Source organism: Gallus gallus, chromosome 7, assembly GCF_016699485.2.
Source record: "Gallus gallus isolate bGalGal1 chromosome 7, bGalGal1.mat.broiler.GRCg7b, whole genome shotgun sequence".
NCBI classification, from domain to species: Eukaryota; Metazoa; Chordata; class Aves; order Galliformes; family Phasianidae; genus Gallus; species Gallus gallus.
Genome location: NC_052538.1, coordinates 123191 through 144012, shown reverse-complemented (window position 1 = coordinate 144012; position 20822 = coordinate 123191). Strand labels below are relative to the sequence as shown.

General features: G+C 51.9%; 1 long non-coding RNA gene across 12 annotated transcripts; it reads left to right on the top strand.

The window, feature by feature from the left end:
* Positions 1 to 1384: 1384 nt before the first annotated feature.
* LOC107053791 lies at positions 1385 to 20550 on the top strand. 12 transcript variants are annotated; one of them, XR_005861552.2, is made up of 9 exons: positions 1385 to 3654; positions 4196 to 4280; positions 4369 to 6344; positions 6542 to 6669; positions 14386 to 14729; positions 15165 to 16145; positions 16270 to 16354; positions 16863 to 19515; positions 19618 to 20550. It is a non-coding gene; the product is annotated as an uncharacterized LOC107053791 (long non-coding RNA). The 12 variants fall into 12 exon arrangements; XR_005861554.2 differs by having other exon boundaries at positions 1385 to 4280; positions 4369 to 5383; positions 5547 to 6344; XR_005861553.2 differs by having other exon boundaries at positions 1385 to 4280; positions 4369 to 5709; positions 6274 to 6344.
* Positions 20551 to 20822: the final 272 nt, after the last annotated feature.

The following is a 20822-nucleotide window of genomic DNA, read 5'->3' as shown; positions in this document are numbered from 1 at the left end:
TCTCCTTGTTCTGGGCAGATCGATGGCTGCAGCTCAAGAATGACATGGATACATGGGATGAGCATCCTCCGTCAGCTTGGGCCGGTCCCACTGGGTTCAGTGACCTGCTGGGTGCCCGAGAAGCACCCTTCAGCACCCTGAAGCCCGTGGCTGGAAGATGTCAGGCTGAACAGCTGGCACACGGGGCTCCTCACGCAGCCAAAAAGCCCTCCATGTCATGCTGAAGGTCTTGCATCCTTTTCTAAAGCAGCAACTTCTCCGAGGGTCTGAAGGGGAAGCAGCCACTCGTGACAGTGGCTTTGCCCGTGGCAACAGCTGCAGAATTCGTTTTCTGTTTGAAGTACTGACTGTGTGTGCACAAAGCTGAGGGCTGGCTGTGGAGCAGGAAGGTCTGCTCAGGGCTGTCCCCGTGCCCATAGGGGCTGTGGGGTGAGGCTCCCAGCTGGGTGCAGCCCGTTGTCGGGGGCTGCTGGGCGCTTCCTTCAGCTAGCAAATGACGAGAAACAAGGCAGGGCTCTTTGCTGCTTGTACAGAAGGGTTGAAAAGATGTTGTGCTGCCGTGATTCAGTGGGGAAAGGATAAATCCCTCACATACGCCTACGCAGCACCACGAGCAAGAACTCCGTGGGCAGAGAAGGAGCAGAACACGAAGCACCCATTTCCTTGTGCCGATGGGGAGGGCCGGCTCCCGGTGGCCGGCGGCTCCGCTCTCGCCCCGGCTGGCCGTGCAGGCAGGTGCTGGGGCTCCCCGGGGCCCGGAGGTGGCAGCAGAAGGGGCTGCTCTGCCTGCGCCCCGCGGAGGGCCGGCCTCCTCCGGTGTGCTCGGACAGCGGGAGCTCCGTCAGCGCTGTTTGCTCTATAACACCTTACGGTGCTGCTTGGTAAAGCTGAATCCCGACAGCGTTGTTTGAATGTGTGCGTACGCAGTTTATTCCTTCACGCCCCGGGGATTTCAGACAGCTCCGTTCTCAGAGCTATTTAAAAGTCGTTTCATCACCTCGGAAAAGCCAGCGCAGCCCAAAATCCCGTTTGCTTCTTGTTTGCTCGCGAACGGGCGCTGTGAGATGGGGCGGCGCGGGGTTGCACGGCTGCACAGGAGTGCCCGGTGAGACCCAGCATGAGAAGAGACTCATTGAGCTCCTCACGTGCTGCGGTAGAAACGCGATTGCGTTTCTCATCAGAGGAGCGGGCCGGGATTTCCGAGGTTCGTGCGCGGCCTCGCAGCCCGGCAAGCAGCCGGCAAGGCGGCGGTGACACGGCGAGCACCCCGGGAGCTCATCTACGCATTCTGAAACCCGCCAATGACTCATGGCCGCGCCGTTGGCAGCTCGCGCTCTGCTAATTGCTGTTTGACTGCTTAAATGGGGCCGTGTGAAACGCCCACGGGATCCTGGGCGAGGTGGCCCTTCCGGCTGCTGCTGCACCCAAACGCTGCGCTTCACGGGGAGCTTCGGAGCGAGTCCGCTCGGGGGGAACAGCGTTGCCTGCCGCAGCTGTGCCGGCACAGCCAGGCTTTGGCTGTTCTGTAGGCGCCCAGCCCCGCGTTGAATCCTTTCCAGCCATTTGCGTGAGTGTGGGGAACTCGGAGAGCTCCGTCCTCATCTCCGTGGGAGACAGCAGAGCCTGTGAGGCAGGCGGCGGGGCTGTGCAGAGGAAGAAGCCCTGCAACCCGAGCGAGAGGCTTTTAATTAACCCGAAAAGATGAGATCAACGCGAGTATTACAACAGGTGGTTAAATCCTGCGGCAAAGTAGCCCTCGCTTTGTTCTCCGTGCTGATGCACAGGCAGAAACCTCCCGTGGGGCGAAGGAGGAGCCCGGGTGCGCGGCGTGGAAAGCAGACCGGGCGTGTGTGGGGCCGCCCGGCACCTGCGGCTCGCGGGCAGCAGCGCGGGCACGCAGACGGCCGCTTTACACTGCAGGCCCTTCACCACGTCTCAAGTTTGCATTCCCACAGCACGGGACAGCCGGTCGCATTGCTGCTTGCTGCGGCTGGCCGAGCAGCTGAGGCACTTCTGGGCACCTGAGAGACGCTTTGCTCACCGGGTCCTCCTTTGAATTCGGGCACAGCCATCCAGCTCTTCACGCGAAGGTCCCTATTTCTTAAACGGCTGTGAAATCCGCTCCGTGCAGGCTGCTGAAAGCCGTTCAGGGCAGCGCAGGAAGGCTCGTGCTCTCCAGCACCGCCTGCCCCTCTCCCCTTCCCCCCCCGGCAGGACCCCTCGCCCGACCCGGGGCTGCCGCCTGGGGGAGGACAGATGGTCCCAGGGAGCGCGTAGGACTGCGAAGCGGGCGCTCTACATCCCTTCCCGGCTCCAGCAGGAGCGTGCGACGCGGCACCACCTACGCCTTCGCCCACAGCCCCCCCTCCTCCTTCCCTCTCACTTTCTGCCTTCTCCAGGTCATCTGCTGCTGCCTGCACAGGATAAGGTGCCCCTGCAAAGCAAAACCAGCGGCAGCTCCTCGAGCCTGACCTCTCCCCAGCACCTCCCTGGGCTCCGGTGATGGGAAGGACACGTGCTGGTCTGCAGCAGCAGCGGGGCTGTGAGCTCTGTGACAGGAAGATCCAGGTTTGGCTTTTCTCAGGCAATGAGGTGGTTTTAATCTAACGCGAATGAGATTGGATGCAGTAAAGACAGGAGCAAAGTTCTTTCTCCCATCCCTTCTCCTGGCAAGGAGAAGCTGTGCGTCACATCCATGTAGAGTGGGAATAACAGGTTGATCACTGTCTCAGCTGGAGCTTCTGTCCTTCTGGCACTGTGGCACCCAACCCTCACGCAGTGCTGGAGGTGAGGATGCACAGCACAGAACACAGTGGACGATCCCTCTCCTTGCCCAGTGGCAGCACTGGGCCTGGTGTCCCCCTGGGTACAGTTGGCCCTTTGGGTTCCAGGCACACTGCTGGCTCAGACTGAACGTGCAGCCTTGCTGCAGGGAAGCTTCTCATTACCCGGTCTGTCCATACAGCCAGGGCTGCCCCTTGACAGGTGCAGCATCCAATGCTTGCTCTCGTTACACTTCATGCAGCTGGTGGTGGCCCTGCCCTTTGATTTGTTATGAACTCCCTGAGAGGCCTTCCTGCCCTCCTGGGAACCATAAGCTCCTCCCATTGGAGTGTTGTCAGCAAACTTAATGTGTGCTCACATCCCATCTCTGAGCCATCAATGAAAACCTTGCAGAGAGCTGGCCCTATTGTGGAACCCACCTGGCAGCTGCTACCAGCCTGCTCTGATTCCATTTGCTACGGCTGCCGTGACCACCACACAAGTAGCTGTGGTGCCACCTCTGCTGGGGTACCTCTGTCTCACTGGGGGGTCTCACCGTGCATCTGCACAGGATAGAGCAGGATGCGTGCCCGTGGCTGTCCGAAGGGCTGATTGCCCCATCCCGCGCTGGGTCCAGCACCTTCAGAGTGGCAGAGGATGGAGCCCCGCCTCCCCTCTCCCTTCAGTACAAAACTAAGGACAACCAGCTCACCTCCGTCGGTGCCAAAAGGTGAGAGAAGGGAGGGGGTGGTGCCAGCAGTGCTCACTGCTCTGTGAACCCCGAGCTCTCTGCTGCAGGTCTGGGTGACCCAGGGGAGACCTGGGGGTGAGAGGAAGACGGGGAGCATCTGCCGCCGAGCCCCTTGGAGAGCTGAGCATGGCAGAGCTGAGGTGAGCTGGGCTAGAAATGTCTCTGCGTCTCACGGCACCTCACTGTGCATGTAAATGAGGAGCCTGAACGTTCCCAGTGCCATCAGCAGGATTTTATCTGACTGCAGGAAAGGGAGCTGGGTGAGGACCTTGTGTTACTGAGTAGTCCTACAAGACGGGAGAATGTGAGAACTAATTAAATTAAGTCTTATTTAATACTTGGCTCAGGGTTGGGGTGGTAATGAAAGAGGAGAAAATGTTTCCTGGTTGTAATAATTAATGAAAAAAAGCCCTAAATCACTGTGATGCCAAATTGCATTCATGTCCAGCTGCTGTGTTCCACATCTCCTGGAGTGCTGGAGCCACCGTGGGAGGAGGAGATGGGGGAGGAAACAAGGGGCTGTTCCTCCATCCCCCAGCTCTTACTCTTCATCCTTTGTGAAAGCAAGAACTTTCCATTTCTTTTCAGCTTTCTCCAGGCTGGAATTTAGGAACGAAAAAAAAAAAAAAACCTTTCTTTTTATTAGTTTTGAGGCCAATTAGTTTGGGTATTTCAAAACAGGGAAGTTTTGCCATTGCCATTCACATGGCACCTGTGGATGCACTGCGCTGTGGGCCTTGCAGCTGCTGACACATCCCAGCATGACGTAAGGGCTGAAACAATTGTTATTATTTCTTTAATTAAGAGCAGCTCGTGTTTGATGCTGATTAAACAACCTCCCCTTTTGTGCCTAGATGAAAGTGTCCCGGGTTGGTGGTGTAAGGAAAGGATCTGACAGCTTCGCAGGGCATCACCAGGAGATGCTTTGATGTAGGCACAGAGGGGAGATGTCTCGAATGGTACCAGATAACAGCTGCTCTCAGTGACTGTAATGGGAAATAAAAGGAGAATATTTCATCTATGATTCCTGTCATAATATGACATGATACAATAAGTACTGCTGACACCTCGTTTAATGGGTAAAAATAACGCTGTGTGAAGGAAACTCCGTCAAATGAGAGTGATTATTTGTTAATGGGGAACCCTTCATTTGTAGAGCGTGAGGTTTGCTCAATGCATAGCTTTGCCCAGAGGGTTGAGTTCTGTTGGGAGCATCTTTGGGATAGAAAGCATGGAGTTACTTCTGTGATTCGGGATGACGTAAGAGAGTTGCTCCCTGTTGCTGGGAGGAGGGCCCTATGTGCTGGGGGTGCTGGGAAGCACCCGTGTTGCTGGCTTGTTCCCTGGCCAGGACCCACAGGGGCCCACGAGCCTCTTGCCAGCAGCCAGCAAAGCAGGCTGAGCCCTCCAGGGCTGCAATGAGGGGTTGCTGGCCAGCCTCAGCCCTGGGTGCTCCAGTGGGGTGCAGCAAACAAGATTTGAATTGTTCCCAGTATGCAAATTGTCTCCAGAATCAGGCATTTGGCAATGCTGGGGGGGTTCTGTGTGCTGGGGGGTGGAGCTGGGAGCTAAAATAAGTGTGTCTGTAGGAGGTGGGAGATAGGAAGACTCTTTTTATATTACTCCCCTTGCTATATTAAGAGCCACCATTCCTTTCTGGGCTCCAAAACCATCCCTCCCTGCTTTTCCTCGGCTTGCAGTGATCTCTCCTGGTTTCACCATTCAAAAACCAGGGTTTGGAAGCTGAATCCGGGTGCTCTCTGCTGGGTCCTTCTGTCTGAAAGACTCCCCAGAGGCTGTGCCTGGGAGTGAAGATGTGCTCTGTGTCCCATAGGGATGCTGCAGGCTTCACCCACGTCCCCTTGTAGGGTAAGGCTGTGGAAGTGGAAGTTCATGGACCCAGGGCTGAGCTTTGGAGAGCCGCCTGCTCGATGTCAGGGAGCTCCCGCTAAGATGCCCCTGATCCAAGCTTAATGACAGCCAGCCAGAGGAGACATCTCATTGCTTTCTGCTGTATTCTCCCTGCCTTCAGGATCCCCCGATGGTTGGTGATGCAACAGGAGGCCAAGGCAAATAGGGGAGCATTCCTTATTATTGCAGGAGAAAGGGGCAGAGAGTAAAACCTTGCTGGTTTCCCACCACAGGGACTGCACTTGCCTTCTGCTTCCTTCACTGGGCACACTCGAGTCATCGTAGTAAGTATTTCTCATCACACGTGTTTCCAAAGGCAGCAAATATTCCCTTTGTGAGCTGTTATACAGAGACCATCCTCTGTTTTAATACCTTATCCTCCTTCTTTTCCTACCCATTTGTATTTGTTGCCTCTTTAGAGTGAGGCTCTGATGCTGTCTGGAGCTCCAATTTGATAACATGGTACAAATTAAGAGTAAATCCAAGGTTTCTTCCTGTAAAGAAGAAAGAAGGTACAAGGACATTCTTGCATCACAGATCATCTTTGAGTCCCACATGCCACATCCTCTCCCCCACCCCCCTTCCTTTGATGCTTGAAAATAGAACCAAACAATTTCTCCACTGCTGCTTTTTTCTCTCCTTTAGCTTGAAATGAAGGTCCACCTGTGAAAGTCCCAGCAGCTGCTGCCCATTACCTGAGCTGATGAGATTGGCCCTGGGCAGGCTGGGATGCTTACAGGAACCCGTCTGTCATTGGGCAATAGCTTTGGTAGAACTGCTCTGGAAAGGAGGTAAAAGCTCATTTAAGCAGTGGTTTCAATCAGCTCTGTTTCTTTTGCTGCATCAAGGCCTTTCTTGGGAATGATGGACGCGAGGTTACAGGATGGAGACACCACACCATTGCACATTAAAAGATTGGGTGAGTTTTAAGAAGCTATCCTTGTCGTTGCTATCATTTGTTAGTCACAGATGAAGGGCAGGTGACATTGGTACCTGTGTTACAGCTCGTGCATGTTTGATCTGTTGGTACCTACCTTGTCCTGTGCTGAGCTCACTTGCAGTGCAGCAGGATGGCAGCAGTCCCACAGTACTAATTAACTTCCCATTCTTGCACAGAGACACCCAAAAATGGGACTTATGGAGCCAGGAAACCAATTGCGGTCGTATCCAGATACAGGCTGTGCTTTGCTGAGTCTCATGTTCCATCTGTACGAGGTGCTGTTGGCATTACTGGTGTTAAAGAGGTGGGTGACACTCCATGAACTGTATGTTGCCACTGAAGTTTCGAAGGCTGGATCTCAGGTGTGGCTGTGCATGGCTGCTTTAGGTGTGTTGGCTTTGCGCGTTCAATCAACTTTACTGCAGTCAGGTTGACCAGTGTTGGTGCATGCATGTGGTGCTGTTGATACCAGTCAGCAGCTGGAGGTGCCCATTGGAAGGATGCACCCCAGCACTGGCTGCTGGGATGTGTGCAGTTTGGCAGCACAACTCAGCCTTTGGTTACTGCTGTGCTGCACAGCGGGGGGGTTGGGTTGGACTCACGCCCATGAAGCAAGGGGAAACACTGGAGGCATGGCATGACTTGGCCTGACTGTCATCTTCACGTTGCCAAACCCAGAAATTGACCTGCATTGCTGGTGGCAGCCTGGCTTCAGCTGCTGCCAGAAGGAGCGTTCCAGCGCTTGGTGGCAGCGTTTTGCCATCTGCAGGGTGAGGGAAGGGATTCCTGCCTCGTTCAGGTGCAAAAGGCTGCCTGCTGAATCGCCTCCGAATGATGGCGAGAGTTTGAGAGCACAGCTGTGACTTTACGTCTGAGAACGATGCCGTCGCTGTGGTGTTGCTTTCAGAGCACACCCAGTTCTTTCTCAATAGGCAATAATGACTCCGGGCAGCTCATTTAAGGCAGACGCTGCCCGCCCGCATCGTTCCGCTCTGCACGAGCCGAAGCCACGCAAAGCAACACCCGTGCGGGCTGCGGCCGGCGGGGCTGGGATCGGAGACGGCCCCAATGACTCACAGGGCTGCATGGGAATGGATGAAAGCAGCAGCACGCGTTGGAAGGGAGCGGTCGGCGGGGAGCGGAGCTGCTTGCCAAGTGCTCTGAGTCAGAGCGTGGGCCGGCGTAGGAGGCTGCATCTGGGGGTGTCGGACTGAGACAGACGCGCAGAGATGGCTGCAATTAAGCATGGAGCGACATGGCTGCGGGAGTAACGCGCGTTTAAAGGTGCAGGCTCTCTGTGGTGGCTCCTTCCTGATGCCGCGCTCCTGCTGATGCGGGAGGTGCTGCGTGTGCATGGGGCTGGGGGTGGCCAGAAGGGCACCGAGCGGGAGGGGGGGGGGGGGGGTGAGAGGGGCACCAACCAGGCAGGGAAAGGGAACAGAGAGGGGGGAGGGATGGGAAGGCAGGCAAGACGAGGAGGAAAGAGCTGCGGGGAGTGAAAACAGTTGCAAAGCACCCCCGTGCTTCTCTGAGATGAGGGTTGTGCCCGGAGCTCACAGGAAGGCCAAACTTTTGGGGGTTTGCTTTTGTGTTTGTTAATTAAATCCTTTTAATGATGCCTATCGCAGCTGCATACAAGGCACCAGATCCCACTTCAGACTCCTGGGGGAGACCAGGGTGGTCTGGTTCCTACAGCCAGGCCTTGGGCTGCACCTGTGCCCTTAAGCTGCATTCAGAGCACTTGGGATGATCTCAGATAGAGGGAATGGTGAGGATGGGAAACATGGGAGATGCTCACCTGTGCTCTCTGCCTTAGCTTGGAGCTCCCTCATTAGGAATGGCAAGGTGTGCTTGGTCAGCATGTTGGTTGTTTTGAGACAGATGTGCATCACGTTTTGCTGAGCAACACCCCAGGGTGGTGTCAAAGCCCTGCTGGGGTGGCAGCGGTGTCCACGCAGGAGCACAGGGGCTCCTCTCCCCCTGGGCCTTCTCTTCTGTGGCATCTGGCAAATAGCTTTGTTGAAGAAAGGAGCACGTAATGCCATGGGGTTTCCTTCTGTGGACAGATGGCTGCTCTGTGAAGGGATGGTTTGTGATTTACTGATAGGCGTTTCTGAGATGTCCTGCAGGCTGTGGGGTCGCTCTTGGATGCGGTTGTACCGCAGAGCAGGGGGGAAGGCATCACTTAGCATGGAAATGTCTGCATGGCAAAGCATGGGCTGGAAAGGGAGAGGAAACAAATGGCAGCGTGACTTCATGGAGGCAAATGCCTGTTTCTGTCTGTCCTCAGATTTGGGTGCAATTGCAGAGTATCAGAGCTCCAGGCTTCACCCACTGCCTGTGGTTGTCGTGCTGGCAGACCGGCCTGCTCCTCACTTCTCACACCTGTAATTTAGCTGCTTCTCTTCTGTTTTAATTACAGTGATCACCCTGTCTGCTGTGCTGCTGGGGCGGGTGGCTGCTGGGTGCCTTTGGAGCCCACCATACCAGGGGAGTTCAAGGGGAGCCTTGGAGTTGTCTGCTGCCTGCGTCCCCTGCAGCAGGTGTGTGGGGAGGGGGGAATGCACTCCCTGCCATGGGCATCCTGGAGCTGCTGGTCGTGGGGCCAGTGAGAGCTGAGATGTCAAGTTAGAAACCACTGCAGGGGGTGTGGAAGCTCTGCCAGAGCTGTTTCAGTACGAGATGTTTTTCTTCATCTGTTTGGTTTCATTGCAAGTCTCTCCTCTTGCTTGAGGCTGGTGGGGGAAAAAATCCTCTTGCTGTTGTTTTTTTACAGATGAGTCATCTCTATTTCGAGGTGTTGCAGGTCAGCCTGATGGAGCTCATGCTTGTGTAGGTTGACCTGCAGGTGCTTGGCACTCTGAGTGAGGATGCTGAACATCAGAGCTCCCACACTCTCATGGGGTCATTGCAAATCCATTTGTATGATGCGTCCACCTTGCTTGTTCCCCTCCTGGAACAAAAACAAAGCATCAGTTGACGGGAATTGTGGAAGGGCTGCTCACTTGAGAAGGAAAAGGGAAAGAACATCATCACTGAGGAAGATTTCCATCCTTATGAACTGTGGTGCTCAGTGTCTGTATTGCATGGCGTTACAGCTGTCCTCATGTGCTTCACTCCTGCTCACAAGACTGCATGGTCCAGCAGCTGCTTGCCTGGACAGTCAGCACAGGCCATATGCCCTTATTGGCAGCTGAGGGACTGAACCTGAAGGCAGGCAGTGCTGGCTTGTCCAGAGATGGGAGGCGAGTCTCTGAAGCCTGCACTGCAACCACAGTGCAGAGTTCATGATTGTCAGTGCTGCTGAGGTCTGTTTGGCTGCGGTCAATTTGGTCTCTGCTAAGGAAGTGGTGGCAGATGTTTGGGGCAGGATCCTGACACAGCTTGGAAGGGTCTCTTCCTGGAGATGGTGCTTGGAAGGCAGTGGAAATTAGCAGAGCTGGTGTGCAGCCATGCTGAGCTTTTTGTGGTTATGTGACTGAGAGCAGACTGGGGCTCTGTAGGTTTCCATTGAGGAAGACTAGCTGTTCAAGTATCTTAGAACGTGATGTAGTGCCTGTCTGGAACTTGGAAATTGCTCTGAGATGAGCAATGGTTATCTGACTGCTATGTTTGCTCACTGTTCGCATTTGGGAAAGGGATGCTTTATGAATGCAGTGCTGCTGAATGCAAAGAAACCCCACCTGGCATTTGTGAACAGACCTGAATATCCTTGACTATCCGGGTGCACATCAGTGGTAGGGCATTTTTGCCCTGTGTAAGTAATGGTTGGCATTAGGCAGAAGGGTGGCATGTTCTGCTAGGGGCATGGATAGCCAAAAGCAGCTTCTTGGGATGCTACCAAGGTCTGCTATGAAGGTGCAAGATACCTATTGGTAGTCCCAGCCATCCCCCAGCTGAAAGGCAGCTCTGCCTTGCCATCAAGACCTCAGACTCCAGGTGGCTCTGAGGCAGGGGCAGGCTTGTTCTGGGTGCCCCTTGTTGCCCTGTGCCCCAGCAAGGGGAGATGTGATGTCATCTGGGACAACATCTCATTTCCACGTGACGTCTGCTGGTAGAAACGTGGCATGGCCCACCCTCAAAACCAGATACCTGCCTTGTGTATATCTATTGTACCATATATGTTGGTACGATATATAGTGCAACTCTTCCAGATTGCCCATGTCGGGGCTCTCAGTGCTCTGAGTCAGGATTCTCACAGTTCTGACTCACCACGGCAGGCTGGAAGGTATTTCTCTCTCCAACTGGTGGGCTTGGCTGGTTGTGCAGAAGATGAGCTTTCTTGGAAGGTACAAACTAAACGAATGGCTCTTCACGTTATCCGGGTGGCAACAGGGATTGTTCTGAATGGGAACCAATGAAACCCAGCCTAACGCCGCTGCTTGGAAGAAAGGCAGCCAGCTTTTTGCATCCAAAGGTTTTGAACCTCACGACATTTTATTTGATGCTCATAATAAAAGGATAAAGCATGAGGTCAGCTTTGTGCAACCTCTGCCCATTGCGGTACCATTCCGCTGAGCTGCATTTTGGGAGGAGGTGATGGAGAGCAGCAGAGCAGCCAGCCTTGTGAATGGGGCTTTGCTGGTGGCTGTGTGTGCTGAGCAAAGCCCTAACAACATCTGCTGTGCTGCAGGAGGGCACATGGACGTGCCAGCTTTCTGTTCTGTCTGGGGAAACAAGGTTGGAACAGGGCAGGAACTGCAGGCGCTTTTATGGGGAACAAGGATGTATGAATCCAGCAAAGCTTGCTCTTAAATCCGGGATTGCTCTGAGACCATCACGTGCCCCCAGTGTGCCCTCAGAGCTGCAGGTGTTGGTTTGCAGTGAGGCAGTGCTCTTTCAGTGGCTGTTTAAGCAGCGTATCGTTCAACAAACAGCAGCTGCGTGCAGCCACATCAAGCTAAATCATTCTTCTAAAAGGTTCAGTTGTCAGGTATTCATTAAGGTGGGTTTCATGTTGAAATGATAGTCACTAATACTGTGCAAATATCTGTGACAGCTCTCAGGTTTTTTATGGTGCATTGCAGGATTGCCAGATCCCCACTGGGAGGAAGATGTTCTCGTGGGCCTGCATTTCCTGTGGCCCTTCCTAAGAAAATGAGTGCTGTACATCAGTGCCACGTGCAGGAGGAGGAATGGCTGTGCTGTAAGGCTTTCATGTGAACAGGGTGAGGTGGAATCATATCATGGAATCACAGGATGGCCTGGGTTGCAAAGGCCCACAGTGCTTATCAGTTCCAACCCCCTGCTATGTGCAGGGTTGCCAGCCGGCAGACCAGGCTGCCCAGAGCCACATTCAGCCTGGCATTAAATGCCGGTAGGGATGGGGCATCCACACCTCCTTGGAAAGCCTATTCCCATGGATGTGGTGCAGGGCTCAGCTCTCTGCCACTCAGACGGGTGCCCAAGTGCAGACTTAAGCACCGCACTTCAGCCCAGATATTTCTGCAGATCCTGGCCCTGGCTTGCCAGTGGTGTCGAGGAGCAAATGGCTCTCACTGGTGATGTGGGACAGCTCTTTGTGCTGCAGTGTCGAAGCTATCAATCAGAAACGCCAGCTGTGTCTCTTTAGGCTCAGCAGAGGTGAATGTGCAGTGATGGGCACAGCTTTGCGGAGGCAGGGAGAAAGCAGGCACTCCTTTGGGCAGCATGGCGCTTCCATGGCTTGATGTGTTATTTTCCCATGGCTTTTGGGAAGACCAGCTGCCCGTTCATGTTGCTTACCAGCAAAAGAAGTCACCTGATGTTATTCTATGTACACTTAGGCTGTAAATGGTGCCATTCAGCACTTGCTGCCACAGTCTCCCACCCCAAGCTCTGGATGCAATGGATGAGAGTGTTGCAGCCACACCAACAGGATGCAAAATGGCTGCAATCAGCAGTGTTACTTAAATCCAGAGGGAAGAAGCTGCTGTGCCCTCATTTGCCCCCCATCAATGAAGCAGCTGGGCTGGCATGGGGAGCTGCCAACGCCATCAACAGCTGCTCAGAAGAGTTTGAATGGAGTTTGTGTTTATTGGAGAAACAGGAGGGACATCCATTGCTTGGTTTGCTGCTTGCATTGCTGAAATTGAGCTGTACGTCCTATAGCAAAGCATCCCAGTGTCGGTCGGATGGTCCCTTTTCGGTAGGTTAATGGGGTGCAGCCTTCTGTGTGACCGAGTAGGGCTGTGATGCAGGAAGGAACGGAGTTGGCAGCGTTTAAGCTGGAAACCGAGCAGGAAAGGCAATCCGCGAGCGCCCCCTGCTGGTCTATAGAAGGAGTGCAGAAGGAAACGTCGCATTGCTGGAGGAAAGAGGTATTTTGGGGAGCAAAGTGGTATTTTGGGGGAGATGTCATATTTGGTGGAGAAAAGTGGTGTTTTGTGGGAGACAATGCCACATTTGGGGGAGAAAGTGGCTATTTTGAGAAGGGAATGGAATTTTTGAAAGAAAAGTGCTATTTTGGGGGGAGAAAGTATCATTTTGGGGAGAAAGTTGCTATTTTGCAGGAGGAATGTCATTTTGGGAAGAAAAGTGGTATTTTGGGGCAAAAATGTCAGATTGTTTTGAGAACAAGTGGCATTTTGGGGTGCAAATGGCTTATTTTTGAAAGAGAAGTGGTATTTTGGGGAGTAAGTGCCCTATTTTGGGGAGGAAAGTGGTATTTTGGGGGAGAAAACTTGATATTTTCAGGGGAAAGTTTATATTATGCAGGAGAATCTGTCCTATTGGCTGGAGAAAAGTAGGATTTTCAGGAGATAGGGCATTTTCTCCCCAAAATTCCTTCTTTGCTCCAAAAATATGATATTTTCTCCCCCCAATTAGGACATTTCTCCTGCAAAGTACCACTTTTCTCCCCAAAATATGAACCTTGCTTGCCCAGAATACCACTTCTAACCCCAAAGTAGGACATCTGTTCACCAAAATGTGATCCTTCTCCCCCAAAATGCCACTTCTCTACCCAAATTGTATATTTTCTCCCCAAAATACCACTTCTCTCCCAAGAAATAGGACATTTTCACCGCAAAATACCACTCTTATCCCCAAAATATGACATTTTCTCTCCCCAAATTAGATGTTTTCTCTCTGAAGTATGACTTTTCTCCAAAATAGATGCCATTTTCTCCCCCAAAATACCACTTTTTCTCCCCCAGAATATGACATCTCCCACAAAATACCACTTTTCTTCCCAAAATAAGACATTTTCACCCCAAAATCCCACTTTTCTCCCCAAAATAGAACATTTTCTCCCCCAAAATACCACTTTTCTCCCAAAAATGTCTTTTTCATTGCCAAAACACAACTTTTCTCCAGAAGATAAAATACTGTAGCCACAAAATACCACCTTTATCACGAGAAAATGAGACATTTTCCCCATCACCTCCAATTGTCTGCCCTCCCCTTCCCCATCTCCCCTATTAAGATGTGTAATAAACTGCTTGGACCAACACCTGAACACCTGCTTCTGAACTTCATGCCAGGTGTGCAGATATCAAAGAACCTCCTCTTCCTCCTAGCAATTGGAGTGAGGCAATGTGTCACTGGTGGGTCACTTATGAGTCGCATATGGGGCACTGTGGGTCAGTTGTGGGGCACTTATGGGGCACAATGTGTCCTTTATGGGGTAGTATGGCTCACTGAGGGTCACTTATGGGGCACAGATGAGGATGTCCTGGACACATGGTTCTCCTCCGGGCCCCACTGATCATGCTGTGCCCCACTGATAACCCTGAGCCCCACTGCTCCCATTGCTGACTCTGCTCTGTGTTCCCAGCCCAGAACTGCCCACAGCACTCATGGAGCACCTGGCGTTGGTTGCTGCCAGCCCAGGGAGCACAGGTGCAAGCAATGAAGCAGGGGGTGGGACAGGGTGGAGCCAGGCTGCATCCCACCCTGAGCTCATGGAGGGGCTGGAAGCTGAAGGGTTTGTGCCTGGGGGTTGCTCTGATGTTGGGTCAGGGGAGTGCTGAGCCTGTTGTTAGTTTGTTGTTAATTATTGATTGTCTTTATGTTTGTTTTCTGTGGATGCTGACGGCAGTGGTTTTTCTGAGCCTTGGAAGGACTCTGCTGAGGGGCTTGAAGGATCCAGCAAGGAGCCATAGCAAAGAACGGCGCTCTCTAGCCATCCTTCCTGGTGTCAGGCAAGCTCTATTGCTCTTCAAGCCTGTGTTGGCACTTGCGGAGTTTCTGTAGGCTTGGGCTCACCTTGCCTTGGTACTCTCTGAGCTTTCTCTGCTCATTCCCTAGGCTTTCCATCAACTTCTCTAGAGGTTTTCAAGCATCTGTGTCCGTTGGAACAACAGGAGGTGCTGAAGAACTGCAGAGCAGTGCAAGGCCTCTGCTGTGGATCTTGGTGCTGACATTGCCATTGCAACTGGCTTGGTGCTCCTCCTCTTTTGGATCCCTTTTTGCCCTCCTCTCCTCTATGCTCATTTGCTCTCCTCTCTTGGGTCCCCTTTTGCCCTGCTCTCCCCTGTGCCTTTTTGTCGTCTTCACTGCCTTTTGAATTTTATTTCCCTGACCACCTGTTGGCCCTTTCCTGACCCCCTTTACCTTGCATCACCCCTTTGCCTTTATTTTTTTTCCATCTTTTTCTATTTATTTTTCATTTTCTGTATCTTTTCTTACTCTTCCCATTTCCCAGCCCATTTCATTTGCTTCTTTTTCCCTTTCAGGTCCCACCCACCTGCCCCCCCCCCCTCCCCCCCTTTTTTAAGTATTCTTTTCCTTTGATTTTTCTTACTCTAATTTTAATTTTTTTCCTTTTCTGTTTCTCTTAAATATTTGTTTCCTTGCTGGCCCAACGGGAACTGTTAGGTGTGGGCCTGAAGCAGTGATGGAGCACCTGGTGGGAGTGTGGACAGCCCAGGGAGCACAGGTGGAAGCAATTCTTCTGTGGAGTGAGATGGGGTGGAGCCAGGCTGCATCCCCCTCTGAGCTCATGGAAGGGCTGGCAGTCACAGGGGAAGGATCTGTGCCTGGATGCTGCCATTTGTGTTGTGTTGGGCGAGTCCTGAGCCTTGGGAAGGGTTGAGGAGTTGTTTGTTTGCTCATTCATGATTGTCTCTGTGTGTTTTTGTTCGGGAGGTGGTTGCAGATGCCAGGAGTTTTCCTGAGTGGTGCAAGGACTCTACTGAGGATCTTAGTGGACCCAGCGAGGAACCAAAGCAAAGGATGGACCCCAATATCCTTGCTGCATGACGGCAGGCAAGCTCTATTGCTCCCAGAGAGTGTTGTTGCTATTCGGGCCGTTCAGTATGATTGGTATCAGCTTGTTGGTCCAGCTTGACCAACACTCACCACGTCTGTCCCTGCACCAGCTGCCTTTAGGTGTCGATCAAGTGGCAGTGGAGAGTTGTGACCCTCCCAAAGGGTGCAAGGACTCTACTGAGGCTCTTGGTGGACACAGCAGGAACCCACAGCCAGAGATGGATGCCAAGATCTGCTTATTCCTCTGTCTGGCAAGCTCTGCTGACCCCGGAGGTCGTTTCCACGCTTGCAGGGGTCCTATAGGCTTGGTGTTGGTTGTTGCTTGTCCTCACCTTGCTGTCACCGGGTGTTCTTCTTTTGCCCATTTTTAGGGCTCCCCAGTTCTGATGGGATCTCCATGTCTTCTGTTGATCCCAGAGTACTTCGATTTGTTATTTTATTTTCAGGTTCAGTACCATTTCATGCTTTTATGCTGTGTTTTTCTTCCTTCCTTTTGTTTTACAGGCTGGAAATGTACACCTGATGGGATCTATGATGACCCAAATGCAGTCTAGGAAGGTTTGACCAAGTGTGGTGGGAAAGGAAGAGGTAAGCTCCTCAGCAGACTTCTGGTGAGGGCTGTGTATAATTTGGGTTTTTCTGGGATGCCCACTACTCCTCCCTACCCCATTTTGTTCATTACCATGTGTGAAGGTTTCTTTTTTCCTTCTAGGATTGGGGATGTCAGCACCAGATGCCGTTGCACTTTGTGACCTACCCGCCTTGCGTCTTTGATGTGCCCAGATCATTGGAAAGGGGTAAGAGATCTGTATTTCATTATTAGAAGGTGATCTCTACTTACCTTGTCTTGTGTCCATCAGGTGGCAGTGGAGAGTTGTTGAGGGATGGCTCCACAGCCAAGGGGGCCGTGGGTCTCTTGAACAGTTGTACAAGCAGAACAGGCCTAACAATTGGTAGGAGTTACAAATGGAAAAGTACTAGCTCATTATAATGGCTGTGAGCTCGGGTGCTATGTGCACAACCCAGGCTATGAGACCTTGAAGCTGTCAAAGCAGGAAGAAAAACTGAGGCTTCAGTTAAGATAAAGGGGTAGCTCTCCTGGGAAGAGATAAAGACAGTGGAATGGTATGAAAACACGCATGACCAATGGTATTGTTAGGTAGGAGGCTTTTCACAATGCTCCAACCAATTACAAGCTGATGCATTTGCTACAATCTATATATGTGTGTAAGAAGCGGAAAATAAATGGAAATTCTGATGCACTCATATTGGGTCATGTCATTACTCCCCACGCGGCTCAGCCAGCAAATGGATGATTCCGGTTTTGAACCCTTGGGGGTCCACAACATCTGGCACCTGAACAGGGACCTGAGAAACTGGGATTGAAGGTCAGAATGTTTGTGTAGCGTGATTCGGACCAAGAGCAGTAACGTTGCAGTGGCAAGTTGGGGGGCAGCATTGCCTAGACTGACTAAAAGGGGTCTGCACAAGATCTGGAGGGCTCTATTGGGCACTGCGTACGGCGCACAGCGGTGGGATGCGGAGTGCACGGCACAGCGCACAGCGGTGGGACGCAGAACGCACAGCGGTTAGACGTGGGACGTACTGTGGTTAGACACGGATTGCAGTGTAACCACGGAAAGAGAGGTAGCCCTAAATCTTTTACAACACTTCTTAGAGAAGCAAGGGCTAGAATTCAGGCTGCCTTCCTTGAAGTGGCGCCCGAACAGGGACTCGGAAAAGCTGCACAAGTTGCCGCAGCGGTTCGACGTGGAAGGCAACGAGAGTGGGGAAGGTCGCAATGGGTAAGCTCCGGGCCAAGAGGGAGGAAGCTCAGAGGGTCGTGTGCCAGACACACGTTGACTTAGACCCGCAGCGGGGTGAGTGCCGTGTGCTGGGATGGGTGGCTACTTAGGTAGGAAGATTGCGCAGCTTCCTCCTCTGCCACTTGCTGCTAGCATGGATGTGGAATTTGCAGCAGCACAGACACTGCTTCTCAGTATCCTCAGTAAGCGAGGGGAGACAGTGAAGGACAAAGACCTAGCTAAGCTAGTGACGTGGGCTCGAGAACAGGGGCTCTTGCAGGCTCCTCCGCTCATTTTTGTAGTGGAAGAATGGCACAAAATTGAGGACTGTATGTGGGACAGAGTCCTTCAGGGCAAGACGAAGGATGCTACAGCCCTGGGTTCTACCTGGCGGATCGTTATTAATATGCTTAAGACTATGAGAGTGAAGGCGAAAGTGGCTGCTGCTGCTACTCAAGTTACAGCTGCTCCTGCGGAAACAGGGTCCTCCAATTTCCTCAAGAGCTGCTCTCGGCTTTGCAATCTCTTTAGAGGACCAACAGCGGTGGGGGCCTGATGCTGATCTGCCAACCTCTGAGCCTCCTCCCCCCATTAATCTGCGGCAGGTCCCTCTGCCGGTTAGCGGGGACGAGGAGTCTGACTCGGAGGCGAACTTATCCCCTCCTGAAGGTCATCATGTTTCTACAGCAACGTCGGGACAACCTTTCTATACCTGGGGGGAAGGCATGCTGTTGCCAACACCTTGACGGCCATACAACCCCCTGCTGAATGGTCAGTCACAGCCTCTAGAGGCCCGAGCCCAGACTGTGTTGGCCCACCCCACAGCAGCTTCTACTACACAGACTGGGATGTTTTGCTGAACTGATTGCTGGACTGATGTATCTAGAGGTGGTAAATTTACTTATCGAAATGTTGGTGATTACTGTGGCACCAATACATAAAAAAGACAGGGTTTGGGTGCCTATGGCGCAGCTGCAAAAGGTAACAACACGACTATATGGCCACAAGTGTTGCACTCTACTTCTTGGAACAGCTTACAGCATGCCTTGCTACAAGGCAAACCGGAGGGTAATCTCTACTTGTGTTGTGTTGTGTGGAACAGGTTGCAGTGGGAAAGTGTAGTTGTCCCGAGCGCAGCATGGACTCTATTGAGGCATTTGGTGGATAAAGCAGGAACCCACAGGCAGAGATGGATGTCAGGATCTGCTCCTTCCTCTGTCTGGCAAGCTCTGCTGACCCCGGAGGTCGTTCTCAGGCTTACTGAGGTCCTAAGGGCTTGGTGTTGGTTGTTGCTTGTACTCACCTTGCTGTCACCGGGTGTTCTTCCTTTGCCTATTTTTAGGGCTCCCCAGTTCTGATGGGATCTCTGTGCCTTCTGTTGATCTCTGAGAACATGGGTTTGTTCTCTTATTTTCATATTCAGTATGCTTTCCTGCTTTTATGAGATGTTTGCCTTAGTTTCTTTCCTCCCCGGAGGCCGTTCCCACGCTTGCAGAGGTCCTATGGGCTTGGTGTTGGTTTTCCCTTGTGCTCACTGGGCTTTCCAAGCCTGTTCCCCTTACTTGACACCACCTCTCCCACCTTCTATTTCCAAGCAGGAGCTCCCCTTAGCCTCCGTGTCTCGCTCTGGCCAGGCAGATGTGGCGTGCCATCGGATCAAAGCTTTCAGAATCCAACCAAAAGAAATGGGGAGAGAGGCTGCCCTGGGTGAGACAGGAGAAGTGTCCCTTGAAGCGGGGGACGTCCCGCTGGTGCTGCCTCTCGCATCCACCGGCAGCACATTCCTTCTCTCTCCTTGCCGCCCGGCACTTTGCCGTCTCCCAGGACTCACCAAGTCCAAATGTCCCCTGATTGAATGCAACTCCAGCTTGACCAACACTCACCCTGTCTGTCCCCGCACCATCTGGCTTAAGGCTCCCCAGCACTGCTGGTTGTCGGTGCCTTCTGTTGCTCCCTGTCAACATGATGTTGTTCTTGGCTTTTTAGGTTCAGTAATGTGTCGGCTTGTTATGCAGTGTTACTCTTCTCTGTTTTCCTGTGTTTCATGTTGCCAGTGAATGCCTCTTTGGAGATACAGTGACTGAAATGTAAACTGTTGTTCTTTGACCAAGTGTAATGGAAAATGAAGAAGTAGGCTCCACTACAGCTATCGTGTGAGTGTCCTGTATGATTTGGGGTTTCTGGAATTACATCTATTTTGTCCTAATCCATGTTGTTCAGTACCACATGTCCATGTTTCTTCTTTTTTTTTGTAGGATTGGAGACTCCACTACCAGATTCAATTGGGCTTACAGCTCTTCCTGTGTTTGTGCATTGGTTGTGCACTGACACTTGGAAAGGGATAAGTGATTAATCTGTGTGCCCTTTGGCCCAAATTTGAAATATTACCCGATGTAGTCTAAGTCTAGCTTTTCCCACGCTCACCATGTTTGTCCTCGCACTCAATTGTTTATTGAAATAGTGATGGGTTGTCGGTGCCTTGTGTTGCTGACATCACACTTTGGATTGGTTTTTCCTTCATGGCCGAACAGCATTTCTTGCCATCGTGCAGAGTTTGTCTTTTTTGTTTTCATGGATTTCACCCATTCGATACTAACTGAATGTTGGATAAGCCTGCAGAGACAGATTTGGGGAATAAAAGTAGCAGTTTTGGAGAGTAGTGTCTGAGGGCTTGATGGATTGTTACATGATGTTTTTCCAGGTGGTTATGTGTATATTACATTTCTTTCAGATTCGCTGTCCTAGTCGAAGCAGGAAGGACTATTCTGAGTATTTGTCACTGCCCACTTGGCAATCACAATTTAGGAGCCGCTTTTGTGGATGCGTTGCTGCAGGGCAAAGAAGGCCTCAAACCCCCTTTGCAGACCTCTACCCCCAAGAGAGTTCTGAAACTTATGTTAAGAAAAGAAATTGCTTAATATTTTTCTGTCTTGTATAGTTTTAACTGTTGCTTTAGCTTGGCCAGAAAATAGGTATGTAAAGCTAATAGAAAATCTTGCCAAAGCTTTTGGTGTTTCAGATAGTTGGGTTTGTATGTCTCTCCCAAGAAGTGTAGGAAATATGTCGATTTACACAGCAGTTGCACTAAATTGGACAATACTGGATTATGTAACAAATCAGATGGAAAACAATGGTGGAAACTGTAAATGCGTGGATGAACATCAGAGTAGAGGTGGTCGTTGAGTTGATTTTGTCATTATTACTTATACCTGGACTATTTTTATAGACCGAAATGATGACAGGTGTAGGGTGTAGTTGGGAATATGGCAATTTTGGGATGCTCACAGGATATAATGAGACCGCTCGATGGCAGCAAGGCAGGTATCGTGATCCTAGGGCCACTAGCAGTAAAACGTGGGCTGGAGATAAAGATATATTAGCGAGCATGGGGACTGCATCAATGAAGCGTAGGCAAAAATGCTGTAGGCTCCCCCTTGGGTACTGGTGGATGTGCGGAAAT